This window comes from Bubalus bubalis, chromosome 5 (genome assembly GCF_019923935.1).
Source record: "Bubalus bubalis isolate 160015118507 breed Murrah chromosome 5, NDDB_SH_1, whole genome shotgun sequence".
Lineage (NCBI taxonomy): Eukaryota > Metazoa > Chordata > Mammalia > Artiodactyla > Bovidae > Bubalus > Bubalus bubalis.
Genome location: NC_059161.1, coordinates 17,256,076 through 17,276,446, shown reverse-complemented (window position 1 = coordinate 17,276,446; position 20,371 = coordinate 17,256,076). Strand labels below are relative to the sequence as shown.

At 46.0% G+C, this 20,371-nt stretch overlaps 1 protein-coding gene across 6 annotated transcripts in view; it reads right to left on the bottom strand.

Moving 5' to 3' along the window:
• RGS8 (regulator of G protein signaling 8) overlaps window positions 1-20,371 on the bottom strand; it is a 58,734-nt gene that overhangs the window by 33,157 nt on the left and 5,206 nt on the right. For 3 of the 6 annotated variants that reach the window (XM_044942752.2, XM_025285515.3, XM_044942750.2), the window contains exon 2: window positions 1,022-1,137. The gene's annotated coding sequence lies outside the window, so the exon portion shown is untranslated. Of the gene's footprint in view, window positions 1-2; window positions 193-1,021; window positions 1,138-8,434; window positions 8,565-14,189; window positions 14,423-20,371 lie in introns of those variants that run through there. The other 3 variants (XM_025285514.3, XM_044942751.2, XM_025285518.3) reach the window with 3 other exon arrangements.

Sequence of the window (20,371 nt, the reverse complement as noted above, 5' to 3'; positions counted from 1 at the left end):
ACCTCCCACCACTTGAGCCAGGCAGCAAGCGGCCCCGCTGAAAGCTCTTCTCTCTGCTTGTCACATTCGGTAAATACTGAAGCAGCCTACACCCAGCGGGCGGCGGCTCAGCTCCCGGGCACAGGCTGCACACCCATCCTCATTGGCAGGATGCAGGAGGTGCCCCTGAGTGGAGCTCGCCTGGCACTCCTCCTGCATCTCCGTCTTCAGCCTCACTAACCTGCTTCACTGCTCCTCTGGCTGCAGCTCAGCAGCTCAGGGAGAAGTTCCCACAGCCCAGAGCTGCCTCCCTCAGCACCCAGAGGCTGCCCAGGGGGGCAGCGAAGCTGGAGGTATTAACTCTTTCCCGCCACCAGTGAGCTGAAAATGAAGGGTTTGGGTGGGGGGTGGGGGGCGTCTTCTAATGAGCTCTGCTGCTGGCTGAAGGCTGGTTGCTGCTTAGGGAGCAGGGAGCATAAAGATTTTGCCCCCAGACAGCTGCTGACAGCAGGAGCCAAGCCGAATCAAATCTCCTAATGAACCAGGAGGAGGGGGGCTGTCTTGCTGGGTGTGATGTGATGTGATAAATGCAGAGAGCAAGAAAGCTATGGGGCAGGTCACACATCTAAATTCCACCCCCTTTCTCCCAATTTCTATTGTGCCGCACTGCCAAGCCACACCACACAGTGCTGAAATTATCCCCCTCTGCCACAGCTCAGCTGTCCCTCTTACCCCACAGCGGCGTTGGTCCCCCCCAATCCATCCCAGTCCCCAGAACCAACCACACCACTCCTCACTTCTTAATGAGAAATCTCCACCTCCCCAGACTTGTACATTTCCAAATCGATGCTCTTGCCTCTCACCTGGGTTTCCCTACACTGGAAATTCACCCCTCTCTCTCATCCATCACCTAGCAACTTCCCCCGACTTGCATTTGTCACGGAATGAGACTTTTCCCTTTGTTCTGCCCAATCCGCACACTATCTCTATTTTTCTATCTTCTACAGTCTTTTTTTTTTTTTTTCCTTTCAAATCACCTTACCCACATGGATCTTCACACTGCCCGGTTCAGTTCCACAAGGAGGACTCTCTCTTCCTGCTTGCCCTAGTACAGTAATTCTCCGAGCGTGGTCCCTGGACCAGCAATGTCAGCATCACCTGGGAATGTGTTCGAAATGTAAAATCTTAGGCCCCACCCCCAGACCTACAGAATTGGAGACTCTGGGGATGGGGCCGGCCTTCCGGGTGATTCCAATGCATGCTCAAGTTTACGAACCGCTGCCCTGGGATAAAGCTTACTTACCTTCTTTCTCCTCATTCCACTCCAGGTCTCTAAGGCACCGCCTCCTGCTCCCACCCAGGAACTAGCTCCCAATGCACCTAGACTTTGCTACAAATCATTCCTGAAACCCAGAAAGCATCACTCGCTGGAGATATCAGCAGATATCACTATGGAAAGTGATGCTTTTATTCTAAAGATACCAAACTCTTTGTTGACCCGTTCCCAATGTAGAAAGCATTGTCATGTGTTGTCACTCAACAATCCCTTGCCACAGTCAAGAGACAGTGACACAGATCAGAGAACTGAGGGTAGAAAAGGTGACCTGCCTTTTTCAAAGTGACACCACGCGTCAGCAGCACTTCAAGGACCAGAACTTGCTTCCTTATGACTTTTAGAGCAGAGCTTTTTCTACTACGTCACACCAGAACGCAGTCTTTCCTGGCAGATCTATTGGTGCATAGCCTGGACCCTCGCAGTGCAATGACTCTGCCGCAACCACACTGATGATAGGATGAAATAAAAATTCTGATGCTGCCTCCACAGTGACTCATAGTCTCTCTCTGAAAATGTCCACAGTGCCCCTCTGTTAGGTAAAGGGAACTTCGTGTTATAAAAGGAGATGCAAACAAGCGTTTCCTATCCCTCCGAATTCCTGTCCTGAACCCCGAGGCAAACTGGGGTTTCGAATTAAAGCATAAAGAGAATCGTTCACGTCTGGGCATTTTCCTGGTGAACTGTACCATCAGAAAGAGGCACACAGATAAACCGGTGAATAAAAGCCCAGCGATGAGTGCTTCCCTAATCCAAGGTATGGAGAAGGCAATGGCACCCCACTCCAGTACTCTTGCCTGGAAAATCCCATGGACGGAGGAGCCTGGTAGGCTGCAGTCCATGGGGTCGCTAAGAGTTGGACACGACTCAAGTGACTTCACTTTCACTTTTCACTTTCATGCATTGGAGAAGGAAATGGCAACCCACTCCAGTGTTCTTGCCTGGAGAATCCCAAGGACGGGGGAGCCTGGTGGGCTGCCGTCTATGGGTCGCACAGAGTCGGACACGACTGAAGCGACTTAGCAGCAGCAGCAGCAATCCAAGGTAAGTTTATACTATAAGGTGGATCCACCCCTGAATTCCTCATCCAGGGCTAATGTTTAATGAGCACTTAGTATGTGCCATTTTCATACTGTTCATACTCCTTTCATACTGCAAGGAGATCAAAACAGTCAATCCTAAAGGAAATCAGTTCTGAATATTCATTGGAAGGACTGATGCTAAAGCTGAAGCTCCAATACTTTGGCCACCTGATGAGAAGAACTGATTCACTGGAAAAGATCCTGATGCTGGGAAAGATTGAAGACAGGAGGAGAAGGGGACAACAGAGGGTGAGATTGTTGGATGCCATCAGCAACTCAATGGACACGAGTTTGAGCAAGCTCCAGGAGTTAGTGATGGACAGGGAAGCCTGGCGTGCTGCAGTCCATGGGGTCACAGAGTCGGACATGAAAGAGTGACTGAACTAACTAGTATGTGCCAGACACTGTGCTAAACGTTGCACTTTGTTATCTTATTTAACTCTCACCAAAAACTTACAGGCTTCTCTGGTGGCTCAGATGGTAAAGAATCTGCCTAATGCAGAAGTCCTGGGTTCCATCCCTGGGTCCAGAAGACCCCCTGGAGAAGGGAATGGCAATCCACTCCAGTATTCTTATGTGGAGAATTCCATGGACAGAGGATCCTGGTGGGTCATAGCCCATGGGGTTGCAAAGAGTTGGACACAACTGAGTGACTAACACAAACTTACAAGATCAACGTCTTTATCATCTGTTTTACAGATGGGAAAACAGAGAAAAGCCATTTATAAGCAACAGAGCTGCGTGTCTGATACCAAACTCAGTGCCTCCAGCCTATTCCACCTTTCGCCTGAATACAAAGGCAGGGTCAGTGTGGGACCCCTTTACCAGTGCTAACACAGGCGGCTGGAGGCTTCCTCCAAGTCTTACACTGCCCAGTCCAGCATCCAGGATTTAAAGGCCCTGAGGAGGCAGGGGAGTGTTGTACAGGAGCCCAACTCTCAAGTGGAAGCTGACCCATATTAACCAGGCATCAGAATCTTCAACTAGCTTTTAGAGAATTAATACAGTTGCAGCAAGTCAATAAGCCAACCCAAACATTTAAGGAGAAATACCATAATTAATAAAGTTTTAAAAGAAAGAACAGGAATATAAAGAGCAGAGGGATGAGGGTGTGTAGACATGACTCTAACATGAGTAAAAAGAAAATTAAAAGCACTGCAAACTTTTTATTTATTTATTTATTTACTAACTCTCCTAAACACCAAGGAGTAAACTCACAGCACCCCAGTTTGAGCAGCACAGACCTAGACAGGTCCCTCCCAAGGGAGGACTCTAGGGATTTCCCTGGTGGCCCAGGGTAGCAGGTCCAGGTTCAAGATCCCAAGTGGTTCAGGTACGCGGACTCAGTCGTGTCCAACTCCTGGCGACCCCATGGACTGTAACCCACCAGATTCCTCTGTCCGTGGAATTTTCCAGGTAAGAATACTGGAGTGGGTTGCCATTTCCTCCTCCAGGGGATCTTCCTGACCCAGGGATCCAACCCACGTCTTTGGAGTCTCCTGCATTGGCAGATGGATTTTTTACCACTAGCTCCACCTGAAAAGCCCCCAAGATCCCGCATGCCCCAACCAAAACCCAGTGAGGTCAAATAAATAATTTTTTAAGGGAGGACTCTTATCTTCCTTCCTATAGAGGCAGGTGTATAAAGAATTTAGGGGTGGGAAATTAAGTTGAACTGAGAGGATATGTATCCTGGCATGGTTTTCTTTCCAAAGGAGAGAGAGAGGAAAAGGCAAGCAGGTTGGAGGGCTAATGAGAAAGGCCCTTGCTACTTGGACTCTGGTCCAGGGACATAGAACTCTGGATTCATCTCTGTTTACAGCTCCTGAGCTGCTGGCTGAAAACTAGGCATAGGACAGCATCTCAGGTTGCGACTCATGGTTTTTCCTGGGAAAGCAATCACTGCAAGCCCTGCTCTGGCTTCTCGGCACTTCTGGCTGCCGGGCACCTCGATGATCGTCCCTCTCTGCACTTGCTCCTCTGTGGAACTCCATTCTCCCAAGCACTGGTCACAGCTTCTCTCCAGAATCAGGACTTTGGTCCTAGCTGTCTTGAGCTCCATGCTGCACTTCAAGAGGTCTTCTAGACAGCCCCACCCCTCTCAGATCCTGCAGACTCTCAACTGTCTCCAAAACAACCACGTTCCCCTCCAAGTCCTCCATTCTTGCTGGGCTCCTGTGTGCATTCATGACATCACTGTGTTCCAGACCCTCAAGTTAATAAATGCAGGTATCTGGGGTTTCTTTCCCTCCATTTCTCTTGCTGAATTGATTTCTAAACCTTGTCATTGTATTTCTGATTTATTTCTGAATTTCCTCATCTTGCATCCATTGATGCTGCCATGTCAGAGGTTATCAGCATCCAGCACAATGCATGCCTTTCCACCTCCCCTAAATAACTGATCTTCCTGTCCCTATTTCATCACCCCCGTTCCCCACAAACCTTCTGGCACACTCCACTACCACAAGAGTAACCTACTGAATAGATCCATAAAGCAAATCTTCCCTGGTGGTTCAGTGGGAAGAATCCACCTGCAGTGCAGGAGACACGGGTTTGATCCCTGGGTCGGGAAGATCCCCTGGAGGAGGAAATGGCAACCCACTCTGGTATTCTTGCCTGGAAAATCCCATGGACAGAGGAACCTGGTGGGCTAGAGTCCACGGGGTTGCAAAAGAGTGGGACATGACTGAGCGACTGAACAGCAACAACCAACAACAAAGCAGATCATCTGTGTAACAGGCTCCACTGTAACTCCCTATTCTGCCTGATATTCCAATAATCTGGTCTCACTTACCTATCCAGTCTCACATCCCGTTGTACACCCAGGCATGTGCATGCGTGCACACACACACACACACGCATGCAAGCACACACCTGATTCCTCAGCTAGTCTCTTTGAATGTCTCCACTCTGGGTCTGTCTCTTAACTCCCAGTTCCTTCCTGAAACCCAATATCTCCAAGCTAAAACTTTGCCTTTCCAAAGCTTTTCCAGAGCTCCCTCAGTCGAGAGGAATCCCCCCATCCTGACATCGCGCTGTGCTGTGATTCTCTGACAGCCCGCATCACAGCCTGTAGTTTATCCTTGTGATTTATGTTTTCGGATCCTCCCAAATGACTGTGTGCGCCACAAAGACAGACTCTCTGACTCGTTCCCCCTGCTATCAATTTTCATTGCCTGGTATGGAGCAGGTGTTTAATAAATGTCAGCTGCATTTGATTTTCAGTTCATGAGAAAATGTGAAAAATCACCGAGGATTCCTTATGGCAGAAACACACCAGACTTCTGCAGTCTCCAGGTCAAGATGGAAGTCAGACCAACCTTAATGACACCCAGGGGCAGCCGTCCAGGTACCTACGGCATCTGCAAACTATTGTTCCCAACTGCCTGGTCGGGGCAGAGTGGAATTAATCAAGAGCTAAAGGACACCTGGCGTTGTCACACAGGCCACAGAAATGTAATTACATTGAAGATAAAGGGAATTAAAGACTGCAATATAATATTTTTAAAAGCCACGATAGTGGAAGCAGAGGTTTATTGCCAAATGCCCCCTGTGTGCTGATTTCATCAACATACCACCTAGGATAGGACCACATTAAAAGCTTTTAATAAAACAGTCATTTGGATATTAGATTTGAATTCTGGTCAGCATGCTAAAGCTCTTCCACAAATCTTTTAAAAGCAATTTCCAGTTTGTAGCTTCCTAGTAACAGTAGAAACATGAATCAACATATGCCACATTGATTTGGGGTTTCCATGGAGACTGGAAGGACACAGGGAAGGGAAGGACAGAAAGAGGCCAGTTGGCCCAAAATTCTGCTAGAAAAAAAAAAATGCATCTCGATTCCATTCCTCTAAGCATTAGCAGCCTCATTTCCTTCCTGTTCATCAGTTCGAGCTTCCTGATATTTAATTTGTAATAAGCCTACTCGACTTTGCACAAGGAACATCAGAGGGGGCATGGAAAAAAAGTCAGCAGCTAAAGGTGTGGGCCCAGGAGGTTTGCAAAGAGGACCTGAGAAACATGGGCTCTGGAATCAGAAGAAAGAGCCTCTGATCCTCACTCTGCTGCAAACTGGCTCCGTGACACTCACTGCCCTCACTAGCTGCATGATTACCAACTAACATAACCAAGAGCTTTGAATTTCAATTTCCTCATCTGTAAAACACAAATTAACACACCTGCCCTATTTTTCAAGGTGGTTATAAGAAAGAAATGAGACAGTCTGTGGGAAGGAAAATGCTTTGCAAATTCCAGCACACTGTACCCTGTTATTATATTTGGTGATGCTCTGTGCTACTCTCTAAATGGAATTTTGCCAGTGAGCAAGTCTATGCAGAACAAGATTGATGACTTAGTAGAGAGTAGACTGACCTGGAAAAAAAGAACAGTGGGTTTGACAGCCCTGAATTTCCATCTCTGCTCCTTGATTTCCCCAGATCTGTAACTGCGGGCAAGTTATTCTCCCTCTCTGAGTGTTATTTTCAGCATGTCATCAGTTTGCTATAAAGATTATAACGATCATTATACCAATGTCATCAGCTTGTTAAAAGGATCCAATTAGATAACATCATCAAGTTCAGCATAATGTTTGATGAACGGCAAGTGACTGTAAGCCACCATTATTAGCTGTATCAATTGTTTCATCATCTGTAAAATGGGAATTAGAATTCCTACCCTTCCCCACTTTACATAGGGGATGACTTCAACGATACCCACTCAGCTATATGATAAGCTGTCTGGGAAAACACGCTAAATAGATAGGATGTTATTGTTTAAAGATTCATGTTTGCCACTTGCTAAGCCAGGTAACAGCAAAAAAAAAAAGTATGAAACACATTTGTAAGGATTTTCAAGTTTCTTGGTGGATGGGCGTTACTCAAGTCCCGGCTACAAAAGCCCTTTTCTTTTGTCCCCCTTGAGCCTTCGTGTGTCTCCTTATGACTCCCTACAGCCTTTCCTTCTTTCTACCCTCTTTTCTTTATTCATTATTTTTATACTTCTCCTTCTAAGCTTGTCTAGAAGGAATTTTAAAATGAATCTTCGGAGGCTTTGTTGTCTAAACTGCAGTGGTTCCCTAGAGCTCCTAAAATTAAATGGCAGACCTACACTGGGAGAAATGACATGAAATCAGGAGTTATTGTGGAATTACAGGACTCTCAGACAGTGGCCATCAGTGTTAAAAAACAAAACAAAAACTTAAGAAGCACATCAACCAAATACAGTGTGTGAAATTTAACTTGAATTGATTTGAATTTAACCCGATTTGAATTTAAAGACATAAAAAAATATTATGAGACAATTGGGGGAAGTGGGAGCACTGATTAGATATTATTGTTAATGTGATATCAATACTGAGGGTTTTTTTTTTCCTTAAGCAATCTTACTCTTTAGAAATACACCTGGAAATATTTAACATTGAAATGATACGTTATCTGGAAATTGCTTAAAAATCACCCAGGGTGGTGAGTGCAAGGGGATCAAAGCTAAGTTGTCCTGTCTTCTTGACTTGTGTATTTTTGATAGTATGCCTAATTTTTTTTTTTTTTTAGTGTGACAAGATATGCTTTAGTAAAAAGAGCATATGTGTAAACTGTTAGTGCAAGGAAATCAAAATATGAAAGATGCAATTTGAATAGAAATTGATTTCCTGTTTATTTTCCATTGTAAGCTTTCTTCCCCATGGATAAATCAACTTAAAAAACAAAAACGAAAAACTATTTGACTCCTAGGGAGCAGGTGCTAAAATTCATAGAGGTTTAGAGTGGGTATGACTCTCAGATATCACCTACAGAACCTAAACTTTAAAGACTTTGCCCAAAGTCACATTTCTTAGAGCCATAGTCAGGACTCAGCACAGAGCTATTAGAACACCATCCAGCTACTTACTTCCTTTCCTCCCACTTCTGAGCTGCCCAAACATCCAGAATCCAGGGCCACAAGTCACCCTTGGATGAGGATGCAAAGGATGACCTGTTCGCTTACATCCCCAACCCTTCCCTGCCCCTATTGTGACCTGAGCCTTACACAGTGAACTCACTTTTTACAAATTAGCTTCCCAGTGGCCAGTTGGCTTCTGCGAAGGCAGTCAAAGGGCAGGAAGCCAGAGAGTAAGGAAGAGTGCGCGTGTTCATTCTCCATCGCTCAGTCATGTCCGACTCTTTGTAGCCCCATGGCCTGTAACCCTCCAGGCTCCTCTGTCCATGGAATTTTTCAGGCAAAAATACTGGAGTGAGTTGCCATTTCCTCATCCAGCAGATCTTCCTGACCCAGGATTCGAACCCACATCTCCTACATTGCAGGCAGATTCTTTACCACTGAGCCACCTGGGAAGTCCATAGAGAAGAGAGGGCTTCTGTAATATGATCCTTCACATGTCCACAGCCTCATCTCCTGGTTCATCATGATCATTAAGCCCTCAGGTACGAAATAATCTCAACCTCTTCTCCTGTCTCCTCATCTGCAAGTCTATGCACATCCACCCCTCGCAGGTGTGTCTATCAGGGCAAATTCTTCCTAGAGGTCCTGCTTCCCCACTTAACCCTCCCTGCTTGATCAACTCTCTATCTTTATTCTTTCTCTCCCCCATTACACTTATAAATAAAAGTACTCTTTCATTTTAAAAAATCCCCCTTGGGTATTCCTCACTTTGTCAGCAAAGCTGTCTGACAGCATCTCCTGTTTCCCCACTTCCTATCCCATCCTCAGCCCTTCACAATTGGCTTCCATCCCCACCACTGCCCTGAAACAGGGACCCCCCCCATCCTGTGACATCCAATGACACCTGTCTTTAAGGACCTCTTCACTGCATCCACCACGGTGACCTGTCACTTCTAGCATTCCTACTCCCTTAGCCTCCTCGACCTGACACTCTCCTAACTGCCCTTCCCCTTGGTCTTCTTTGCTAGCTCCTCCTCTTCTCAAAGCATAAATATTGATATTCTCCTGCTTTCTAACCTTGGCTTCCTGTTCTCCTCTCCTTAAATGCTTCTTGGGCAATCTTATCCTTGTCCGCACTCCTAACTACACAGATATACTGACCATTTCCAAATACTTTCCTCTAATTCTGGCCCTTTTCCCAATTGTAAACATTCTTATAGCCCATGGTTGCTGAATATACCTCTCAGATATTCCCCGGGCACAACATATGCAGCTCTATCTAAAAATTGAGCACATCATTCCGCTTCCTCTCCTGACCCATTTCCCCCCACCCTTCCCCCATATACCTACAAATCTTGGCTTTCTCTGCCATCTTTGGTTTCAGCTTCTGGCACCAACATCCACTGAGTAACTCGAGCCAAAAATAGGGAAGCAATTAGAGATGACACCTTTTCTTTCATCTCCTATAGTCAAGCAGTTACCAAACCATACTGATTAAATCTCCTTCAGTTTTTACACCTGCCTCCTCTCCTTACTACCATTGCTCTGGTTCACCTCCTGGCTCATAGTTCCTGGTTCTTGTTCTCGGGCTCTGTGATCCAGCCTATCTCCTTAAATTCAACTCCAGTCTGCAGCCATAATCACCTATGTAAAACATGATTATGGTCCCTTCACCTCACAACCTGTAAGCCCAAGCCTCGGGATAAAGTTCAAGCTTAAATATTCTGACACATAAAGTCCTCAGGAGCTAGGTCCCACCTACCTGAGAGTTGCCCACCACCCCAGTGGCTGATGCTTCATGCTCTAGTAACTCCAAAGTGCTCACAGTCTTGAGCACACATCATGGTTCCAAGTCTCTAGGCCTTGTTTCTGCAATTTGTTCTGCCTCCTCACCCTTCTGGCTGCACTCAGGACCACTTCCTCCAAGCAGGCTCCCCCGCACAGCCAGGTTTTGCAAGTGTCCTACTCTGTGCTCCTGGACATACTTCTCTACCTCAGCACCCGGCATGATTAAGTGCCTACAACTCTCAGCTCCTACCCAGTCTCTTAAATTCACCAAGGACAGGAAACTGTATCCATTCTTTCATTCATTTATTCAACTAACCCTTAGGTATCTCCTATGCGCCAAGCAATGAAACCAGGTGGTATAGGTCCATTTCATGACCTATACAGACGACACAGGTAAAAGATTTTTCCTCTCTACATCTCCAACACCTAGCCCAGTGCCTGGCACCAAGAAGATGCTCAATAAATGTTTGCTGAACTTAACTGAACCAGAAAACAGGTGAGTGAGTGAGGCTCTTTGGAGCAAGGATGATGACTGGAAGAGGCCGCAAGGAATTACAGAAATGGTATGAGCTATCAGGTCCAGTAAAAAGGGTTCAAACTCCAACTTATCCTATTCGTGGCTGAGTTATCTTGGCTTAAGACCTTGCTGTCTCCTCTGTGAAATCAGAATACTAAAGCAATGCCAACTTCCTGAGCTACTGTAAGAATTCAATAATATTAAAGCAAATATGGATTGTAAATTCTTCAGCCTTATCAAAACATGAAGTCACACTGAGAGCATCAGAGTCATAGAAGACAGAGGTCCGACACCACACAGGGGTAGAGGGGAGGGTACAGAGGATGGGGCAGCAGGGCAGGAGATGGAGAAGCAGCGGGACCTAGTTTTCAAGGCCCTGGGGCTGAGATGTGAGTGCACGAGGCCCTGCCACAATAGGAGTGTGGCTCTCCTCCTATGTCGCAGTGCCAGGGTGCTGGTTATCAGTCTCTTCCCCTTCATAGACAGTAACAAAAGCTTTACCATTTGCCATCAGGGTCTACAGCTGTGGGCAGAAAGCAGCTTCAGCACTCTCCCCCTCCTCTGAATATAAAATCAGCTGTTTCTAATCCTTCATTTTTAATCACTTCAGCCAATGGCTTTTATGTCCTCCCTGCCAGGTCCAGTCCAGCCAGCTAGCCAGATTTATGCAAAAAAGAAGCTCCACAGCCATCAGACCCGGGCATGGTGGCTGGCCACACCAACAGTGGCAGGAAATGGTGGTGTGGAGATTGGGGGCAGCTCTCCTGCTGGGATCTATTCCTACCTTCGCAGACCCCCCTGGAAAATGAAATGCTTTGCTTTCAGGCCTGTGCCGGGCACACATGAATGTCTGCACTGGGGGCGGGAGGAGGGACGGGCTGTGTGGGTGCGCTCTGATGCACAAAGACGCTGAGCAAATTCTGACACTTTTCCTTGAGAGACAAGGCCCTGGAAGGAATCTACCTTAAGCCATTCAGCTTTTCTGAGACCCTCTTCTTTTTAGGACCTTTTATTGAAGGATTCAAAAGCTTTTTGGAAATTCCAAACAGAGAGTCCTGATAAAGGTTCTGATGAGAATGTTGATGCTTCTTGAACAGTGAAAAGTATTCTAATTTTCAAGACAGAGGAAAAGCAAGGAGCATTTCTAGTGGCTCTAGAGCTGTAAGTATTTGGACAGAAATGAAATGAGCAAACACATGGGATAGGGGAGCCTGGGAAAGGATTAGCAGGATAAATATCCTAAGCCATGAAGTCGTGATACACAACAAAACCTGTATTTGTATGGCACCACCAAAACCTAAAAATTGCTTTCACTTCTTTAGCTGATCAAGTTTCTTAAGCTCCTGGAGACTTAAGTTTTAGGGAAGTTGGAAGGATTAAACAGCATCATGTGAGGAAAATACCTAGTAAAGTTGCCCAGCGCATCTTGACAACTGGCAGCTATCATCATTTTTTAGTTGATCCTCATAAAAACTTTTGGAGGTAAGTTGGGCCCTTGTTATTGTACCCATTTTACAGATGATAAAAGCAAAGCTGTACAGGATCCCTGAGTGAAGGGCACAGGGTAATTCAATTAATGACCCTAGGGAGACTTGAACCCAGGACCACCAGGGCTTTTTCCACTCTATACAACATGGCATCACATTCAGTACTGCTGCTGCTGACCCATCCCTGAGACCCACATTTGGAGGATTTTTTAAATGGTAATAAGATGGATTTTGTGCAGCCAACCATCTACCTCTTACTCAATCCCTTGGGAGTCCCTGGCATTTGTGAAATGACTCTTGTGGTTGAAGCTCACTGACCCATAGGAGAAAGACCTTGGCTTCAAGTGAAAGTCTGATTCACCTGGACAAAGAATATGAGAAAGTTTTAAGATTCCTTTGTGCATAAAGCTCTGTGTGAAAAAAAATTTTAATGCCAAAATAACAGGGTCTCCAGGAGCGGCTTACCTTGGCCAGGCCACGGTGGACTAGGGGCCACCCAACACTCTCCAATCCCCATTCACCCCTCTCCCATCGATCTTCTACTAGGACACCTATTCTAAGGACTGAGCAAAGAGCAAATGGTTAATAAAAACAGTTTGCCAGACTGATTGAGTGCTCACAGGGATACCATTCCCGAACTAAAAGTAAAAGCCATCATCAGCATAATAACACATTGCCAGTTAGAGCTTTGAACTTTCCCCCAAGCACTTAGATGCTCTCGCGATAACCGTTATCTCACTCCCCCACTTTCCAGCACCTCCTGCATCTTCCCCAAAAAACCTGGAATTTTCCAAAACTGTAGGAACAAATAATCCAAAAATAACCCAAGTTGCAGGAAGGGGTAGGCTTTCCTTCCTATTTCATTAGTTTGAAAGCATCCCAAGATAAACACCTATGAGGACCTTCAGCCAGGTTTTAAGTATGGAGTGAAACAATAGACTGAGATGGAATGACTCTAGCACAGAGAAAAGCCTCGATCCTCCACGCCCCCCCTAGACAGCTCTGAGAAGCTGATGCCAAGGACGCATCCCCTCCTATAGATGTTTACTGTGTCCTCAACTCACTGCTTAGAAATTGGTGACCTGCCCTCTCCTACAAAAAACAATTGCAGCTACATGTGGTGATAGAAGTTAACTGGACTTATTGCGGTGATCTTTTCATAATACATACATATATCAAATCATTACGCTGTAACCTGAAACCAAAATGATGTTATATGTCACTTGTATCAGTTTAAAAAAAAAACACACCATCCCACCAAGTCTCATTTTAAGACGATGTCTAAGAAAACAATCCAGAATGTGAACAAAACTTGATATTCTTCCAACATTATATGCAATAATAAAAATGTGGGAAAATATTTGAAACTAGAAGTTGGTGACCTGCCAGTGGATGTGTTAATTAACTCGACAGTAGGAGTCCTTTCAGAATGCATACATGTATCAAATCATCCCATTGGGCACTTTAAACACATTACAATGTTATCTGTCACTACATCTCAATAAAGCTGAAAAAAAAAACAAAAAAAATCAGTGACCTCCGATGTATTTGATCTCCCTTGAACCCACTGTGATCGTGAGTTCTCCTGCATCGGAATGTGTCACCTGCATCAGTCACCCGCAGCACAGGGGACCTGCACGCTGTCTGGAAACAGAACAGATGCTGTGGGCAGCCAGACTGCTGTGCCGGCGATCCGCTGAACACAACAGCAAAGAAGACATGAATGAAACGAACAGAAAGTGTCACGGTCTAGGCAGCAATCAACCATAATCACAGAGCCCCCGAAGGGATCTGCAGGGAGATACTGCGTCCCCTTGGACAAGAAAGGAGGTTTCAAGGGAGGAGAAAGAACAAAAACAGGATATTGGCAGCTTAGCACCCACTGTCCGGGAAGAATGGGCATGTCCCTGCACCCTTGCTCCTGGCAAGAGTGACTGACTTAACCCAGCCTGTCTAAGCAGCTCTGTTAGAGAATGGGAGGGTAGGGTTATGACAGGCAGACAGCGCCTTTTCTGCCCTGGGGTGTCCTGCACTTCCCAGCAAGACTCAAGGCTCAGGATGGCCGGCTGGGAGGGCCAGTTCGGGGACCCTCTCGCCGGGCTGGAAGAGCAGCTCTCTCTTACCTGTCTGGTGGAGGGCAGTGCAGCTGGGCAGGTTTGGCTGGTGCTGGTCCCAGCTGGGCATGGCTCGGTGAAGCCCTGAGTGACCGAGTCAGCCACTTCCTGGTACATGGGAGAGGGCTGCTGAGGGGCGGCTCACCTCACCTCGGGGGGTGGGGTGGGGGTGCCCCTAGCAGGGCGGCTGTAACATGCAGCTCCCGCTGGCTCCTCACCCGCCTGCCGGGCTTTGCATCTCATGAACCGGGAAGGCAGCGAGCTCCCGGGGAAGGGGGTGGGGAAGCGGAGGGAGGGGAGGGGGCACTCTGACAGATGATGCGCGCTGCCATGCAGAGTCGGGGGAGGACCGCAGACTCGAGCAGGATGGCACTGCCTATAAGGCTCTCCCGCTGACAGCGAGCTCACTGGCAGCTGCCTCCAAGGGGCCAGTGCGCTGCAGAAGGCAGGGAGAAGCAGAGCCCACAGGGGTCTGAGGTTGGAAGTGGGGGCAGAGGAGGTCCCCCAGGGTTGCACAGCGGGGAAGCAGGTGAAACAGGGTAACTGGCCTCAGGAGAGAGAGGAGAACCTGCCTCGGCTCAAAAACAGACCGGGATGGACGCAAAAGACAAAGGCTAAGCCTCAAAGAGGTCTCTCCTGCCATAGCCAACAAGCAAGGATGCTCTGGCTTTAGGAATTTGAAATGGCTGGCAAAGTAGAGGAAGCCCAGTTCTAACTTTCTCAATGAGGATTTAAAAACCAGCCAGGGAAGAGTGTAATGCATGAAACGTTTCATGTTATTTGCCACTCCACACCACAGGCCAGCCTGGGTGCCCCTCGGTTGGGTGCCCAACCTGTGATGGGGATGTGGTGGCAAGAACAAGGAGCAAGAGAGAGGGCTGGGAGGGGACAGAGAGAACATGTCATGTGATGCTTCTGTCTGTAAAGTTCCATTTGGATGATCAGGAGAAAAACCTTTTGGACAGCTTGGGCCAGTGCCTGGAGCAGCTTCTGAGCATCAGGGATAAAGAACCGTTGGCATCGGATTCTAGAGTCTACGAGACCTGCCACCCCAACGTGGGCAGCAGGTTCACCACACAGGCCCTGGAGCTGGCAGTCATCGGCTCTATTTACAAGCACAGCCAGAGAAAGAGGCTGACACGGAAACAAATAAACAAACAGCAAAGCCAGAAAAGACCAGAGGAAGTGCAGCTGGGGAGACTCCACGAGCACAGCTAATGAAGGAAAAGAGATCTCAGATGAGGACCTTCTCCGGAGGGCGGGGAGTGGGATATAGGGGCCAAGAACTGCGACGGGTTTCCAGGGACCCGTCCTCCCGCTACAAGCCAGTTCCTTTCCTTCAGGCCGGCCTCTACACGCCCTGACCAGCGCCGCCCCAGATGACCCCCAGGGGACAGCTGCTCTTGTTAGGACAGCGCCACTGTGATCGGTCATGATCACCAACCGGTTCACTGCAGCATCAGACATTGCCCCAATTCACAAAACCAGGTCAATTCAGCCAACAATCCTTGGCGCCGACTGTGCGTCGTGGGGGTTGCAAACATGACTGAGGCATCCTTGTCATGTCTCAGGTGATCCAGAAGAAAGAGAGCTTTAAGTAAGTGATGCTAACTCATAGATAAGGGGGCTAAGGACTTCAAAGGGTGACACAGAAACGCTGGAGGAGGGAGAGACCAAGTCCACCAGGTCCTCTCCCAGGAAGCCTCATCTGACCTGCATGTTGAAGGTGACCAGTGGATTTTGACCCGTGGAGTTTAGTGAGAGGAGAATTCAAGGCTGAGGAACAGCCTGGGCAAAGGCAAAGAGTCTAGAGGTGCCCTCAGGGGGTTGGGGAACAGTGAGCACTCTTTCAAGGGAGGCTGGAGTAGAAAGTAGAGTGTGATAGGAGGCCGCAGAGGAGGATGTAAATTAATGGGTACATTGCAAACAGATAGTAAAAAAAAAAAAAAGAAAGAAAGAAAAAAGTTTAAACAAAGCAATGTTGGTCAAATCATTTGCATTATCAGATCTAGGTTTGAGGAGATGCTGAGTAGAGAAGGACTGGAGGAAAAAAGAATCTGCTGCCAACGCAGGAGATGCAGTTTCCATCCCTTGGTCAGAAGGATCCCCTGGAGAAGGAAATGGCAACTGACTGAACTATTTCTGCCTGGAGAGTCTCATGGACAGAGGGGCCTGGCGGGCTACAGTCCACGGGGTGGCAAAGAGTTGAACACGACTGAGCGACTTAAAAACAACATCAACTAGGTGAAAGAGGATGGAGAAATCAGAGGTCAGCATCAGTGCAACAACAGGCATTAGGCTAAGTGAAACAAGTCAGATGGAGAAGAGTAAATACCATGTAATCTTATATGGAAGCTGAAAAAAAGAAAAACGCATAGACACAGAGAAATAGATTGGTGAACAGATGGGGGGTTGAGTGAAATGGGTGAAGGGAGTCAAAATGTACAAACTTCTAGATATAATATAAACAAGTCAGGGGATATAATGTTTACCATACACCATGGTGACAGTAGATTCATATTTTTAAAAATTTCATTGCAATATAATTGACATGTAACACTAGTTTCAAGCGTACAACATACTGATTCGATGTTTGTTTGTATATCGAATGCACCGAGTCCACCGACTCGATGGACATGAGGTTGAGTAAGCTCTGGGAGCCAGTGATGGACAGTGAAGCCTGTCTTCTGCATGCAGTCCATGGGGTCACATAGAGTCAGACACGACTGAGCAACTGAACTGAGCTGACTGATGCTGACAATAGTTAATGGTATTGTGTTGGATATTTGAAACTTGCTAAGAGAATAAGCCTTAAAAATTCTACTCACAAGAAAAAAAATTTTATGACTATGTGTGGTGACAGATTTTAACTAGACTTACTGTGCTAATCCGGAGAAGGCAATGGCACCCCACTCCAGTACTCTTGCCTGGAAAATCCCATGGACGGAGGAGCCTGGTAGGCTGCGGTCCATGCTAAGGGTCGGACACGACTGAGCGACTTCACTTTCACTTTTCACTTTCATGCCTTGGAGGAGGAAATGGCAACCCACTCCAGTGTTCTTGCCTGGAGAATCCCAGGGACAGAGGAGACTGGTGGGCTGCCATCTATTGGGTCACACAGAGTTGGGCACGACTGCAGCGACTTAGCAGCGGCAGCAGCAACTGTGCTCATCAACTCACAATTCATACAAATATCAAATCAATATGCTGTGCATCTGAAACTAGTGTTACATGTCAATTATATTGCAATGAAATTTTTAAAAATATGGATCTATTTAGCAAAAAGATCGATAAAAGAGTTCATAACCTTCTCAAGATTTTTTTCCTTCTGAATCTCAGATTTTGCATGATTGAATAGCAATTTATGAGAACAATGAATCACATTTGCATTCAAAATATAACCCTTTTCTCTTGGGTGTCCTTTCTGCAAAGTTCCAATAGCATCTCCAACCTGCGAGAGATTTCTTTTTTGGTTGTATTACACTGATTAATTTCTCTAGGTTCTTTGATATAAATATATTTACTTTGGTTGTAAAAAATAAATTTATATGGAACACTGGAGAAAGTGGGGTCCACGGCCCTGCCACGTTGCCCAAACGCTGAGGGAAGAAATGTTTGGGCACATTGAAGTATACACGAGGCAAACGAGTTGGGAAGATTTTGCTTAGAGGATGGAACAAATGGGATGCAATAGAGGTTTCAAACGTACTTGCAAACTGGGGCTTGCTCTTTCTTGCTACTTTGGATTCCTATGGTCTTCATGTGAAGAGCTTATTGGACGAATAGAAACATGTGACCCAGTCACTACTACTGGTCCAGTCAACAGCCAGTCAACTATCAGTCAGGTGAGGTCATAGTAGATAGTAGATAATCCATAGTAGATAATCCAGCCATCATCCAACCCACAGCTGACTTGATACATGAACAAGCCCAACCAAGGTTGACTAAACTGCACAAACCTGCAGGATTGCCCAGCTGACCCATGTAATTATGACCCAATAAAAGATTTTTGTTTTAAGCTATTTTGCTTTAGTTTTAGGATATTACGTTACACAGCAAAAGCTCACTCATACATCATGGAGTAGCCCAGATTTCAAACCCATTCTGGGTATTTCCAGCTCCTTTCCTCGCACATCAGCCAATTTTAATGTATCTACTACCCCAACTTCATTTCTAATATTAATGAATAAAATTGACATTGGCCACTAATGAAACCCAGGTTTTATGACAAAGGTGATTTGTGTTGGTCTCTTCTGAAACCTTCATCAACCATTTTTTTACCTCAGATTAGTTAATTTTTTTCTTGAATATAATAAGTATGTTAATTTACTCACCTATCATGACATAGTCCATTTCCTGAGCATAGCTTTGGAAGTTAACTTCTTGCCAGCTATTCAATATTTTGTCCAAATGTCTAATTGTCTCACAGGGATTGCTTGCTCTTAGAGAGCAAGGAGGGGCTTCCCACGTGGCCCTAGTGGTAAAGAACCCACCTGCCAATGCAGGAGACATAAAGAGTGGTGGGTTCAATCCCTGAGTCGGGAAGATCCCCTGGAGGAGGGCATGGCAACCTACTCCAATATGCTTGCATAGAGTATCCTTTAAAGGAACCTGGTGGGGTACAGTCCATAGGGTTGCAACGAGTCAGACATGACTGAAGTGACTTAGCACACTCACACAGAGAGCAAGGAGTCATCCTTCTGTATCTTTTACACTTCCTAGTGTAGCCTTTAAGTGATTTCCAGACCGGTAAATCATGGTCCTGGTAAATTTATAAAATTCCCAGGCAGCAACCATAGGATCATCAGTCTTTATTTTTCCAAAGAAGAACATTAAAAGTGGTTATCTGCTATTACCATTATTTTAAAAAATAATCTTACTGCCAAAAAAGTATGAAGGACATCATCTTAGAATGAAGGATTCTTCCCATGAAAGCCCAATTGGAAACTTTTAATCCATTTTTAGGTACTTAGAAACTGATATAAAGAAATATATACACACATACACATGTATACACACAAGTACGCATGCATGCATACACACACTGGATTATTAGTTTTTTCTCTCATTTTTTGTGATGAGTGATAACTGTACCTTTGACTGGATACAGTCAAAGATGGATTGGGCTTTCCAAGTGGTAAAGAATCTGCCTGCCAATGCAGGAGATGCATGAGACACATGTTCAATCCCTGGGTTGGGAAGATCCCCTGGATGAGGAAATGGCAAACTGTTCTAGTATTCTTGCCTGAAAAATTCCATGGACAGAGGAGCCTGGCAGGCTACAGTCCATGAGGTCACAAGAGTTGGACACAACTGAGCAACTGAACACACATGCATGCATAAATGGGTTGTATTTGAAACCTACAGATGGGCTGCATCATTGCAACATGAAACAAAGAGTAGAATAACAAAAGACCATAATCAGAGAAGGTGTTTGACAAGAACACCTAGGAGCTACCTCAGCATTCATTGTTGTTGTTGTTGTTGTTGTTCAGTCACTCAGTCGTGTCTGACTCTTTGAGACCCCATGGACTGCAGCACACCAGGCTTCCCTGTTCTTCGCCATCTCCCAGAGTTTGCTCAAACTCATGTCCATTGAGTTGGTGATGCCATCCAACCGTCTCATCCTCTGTCATCTCCTTCTCCTCCTGCCTTCAATCTTTCAATCTTTTCCAGCATCAGGGTCTTTTCCAAAGAGTTGGCTCTTCGAACCAGGTGGCCGAAGTATTGGAGCTTCAGTGTCAGCATCAGTCCCTCTAATGAATATTCAAGGACTGATTTCCTTTAGGATTGACTTGATCTCCTTGCTGTCCAAGGGACTCTCAAGAGTCTTCTCCAACACCACAGTTCAAAAGCATCAAGTCTTAAGCATCCATTACCTTTGCTAAAGGGATTAGTCCTTTTCCATATTGACTCTGGAAACCAGCCCAGGAGCAGGTCCCAACCCCTCCCATCACTACAGTAGATCCCAGTGAGATACATTTGCAACATCACAAAAATAAACATGCAATAACTAGCCACAATTCACATTTTACAGAGCACTTTGAAGGCAAACAAACTTTCCTACATTTCAGTTTACTCAGCACTGTGCAGCTCTTGGAGCTCAGGAATCCTATCTGAATTTTGAGCAACTGCAAAACTACCTATGATCATTCTTGAACAACCATTTAAGAAAGCATTTGTTACATCCC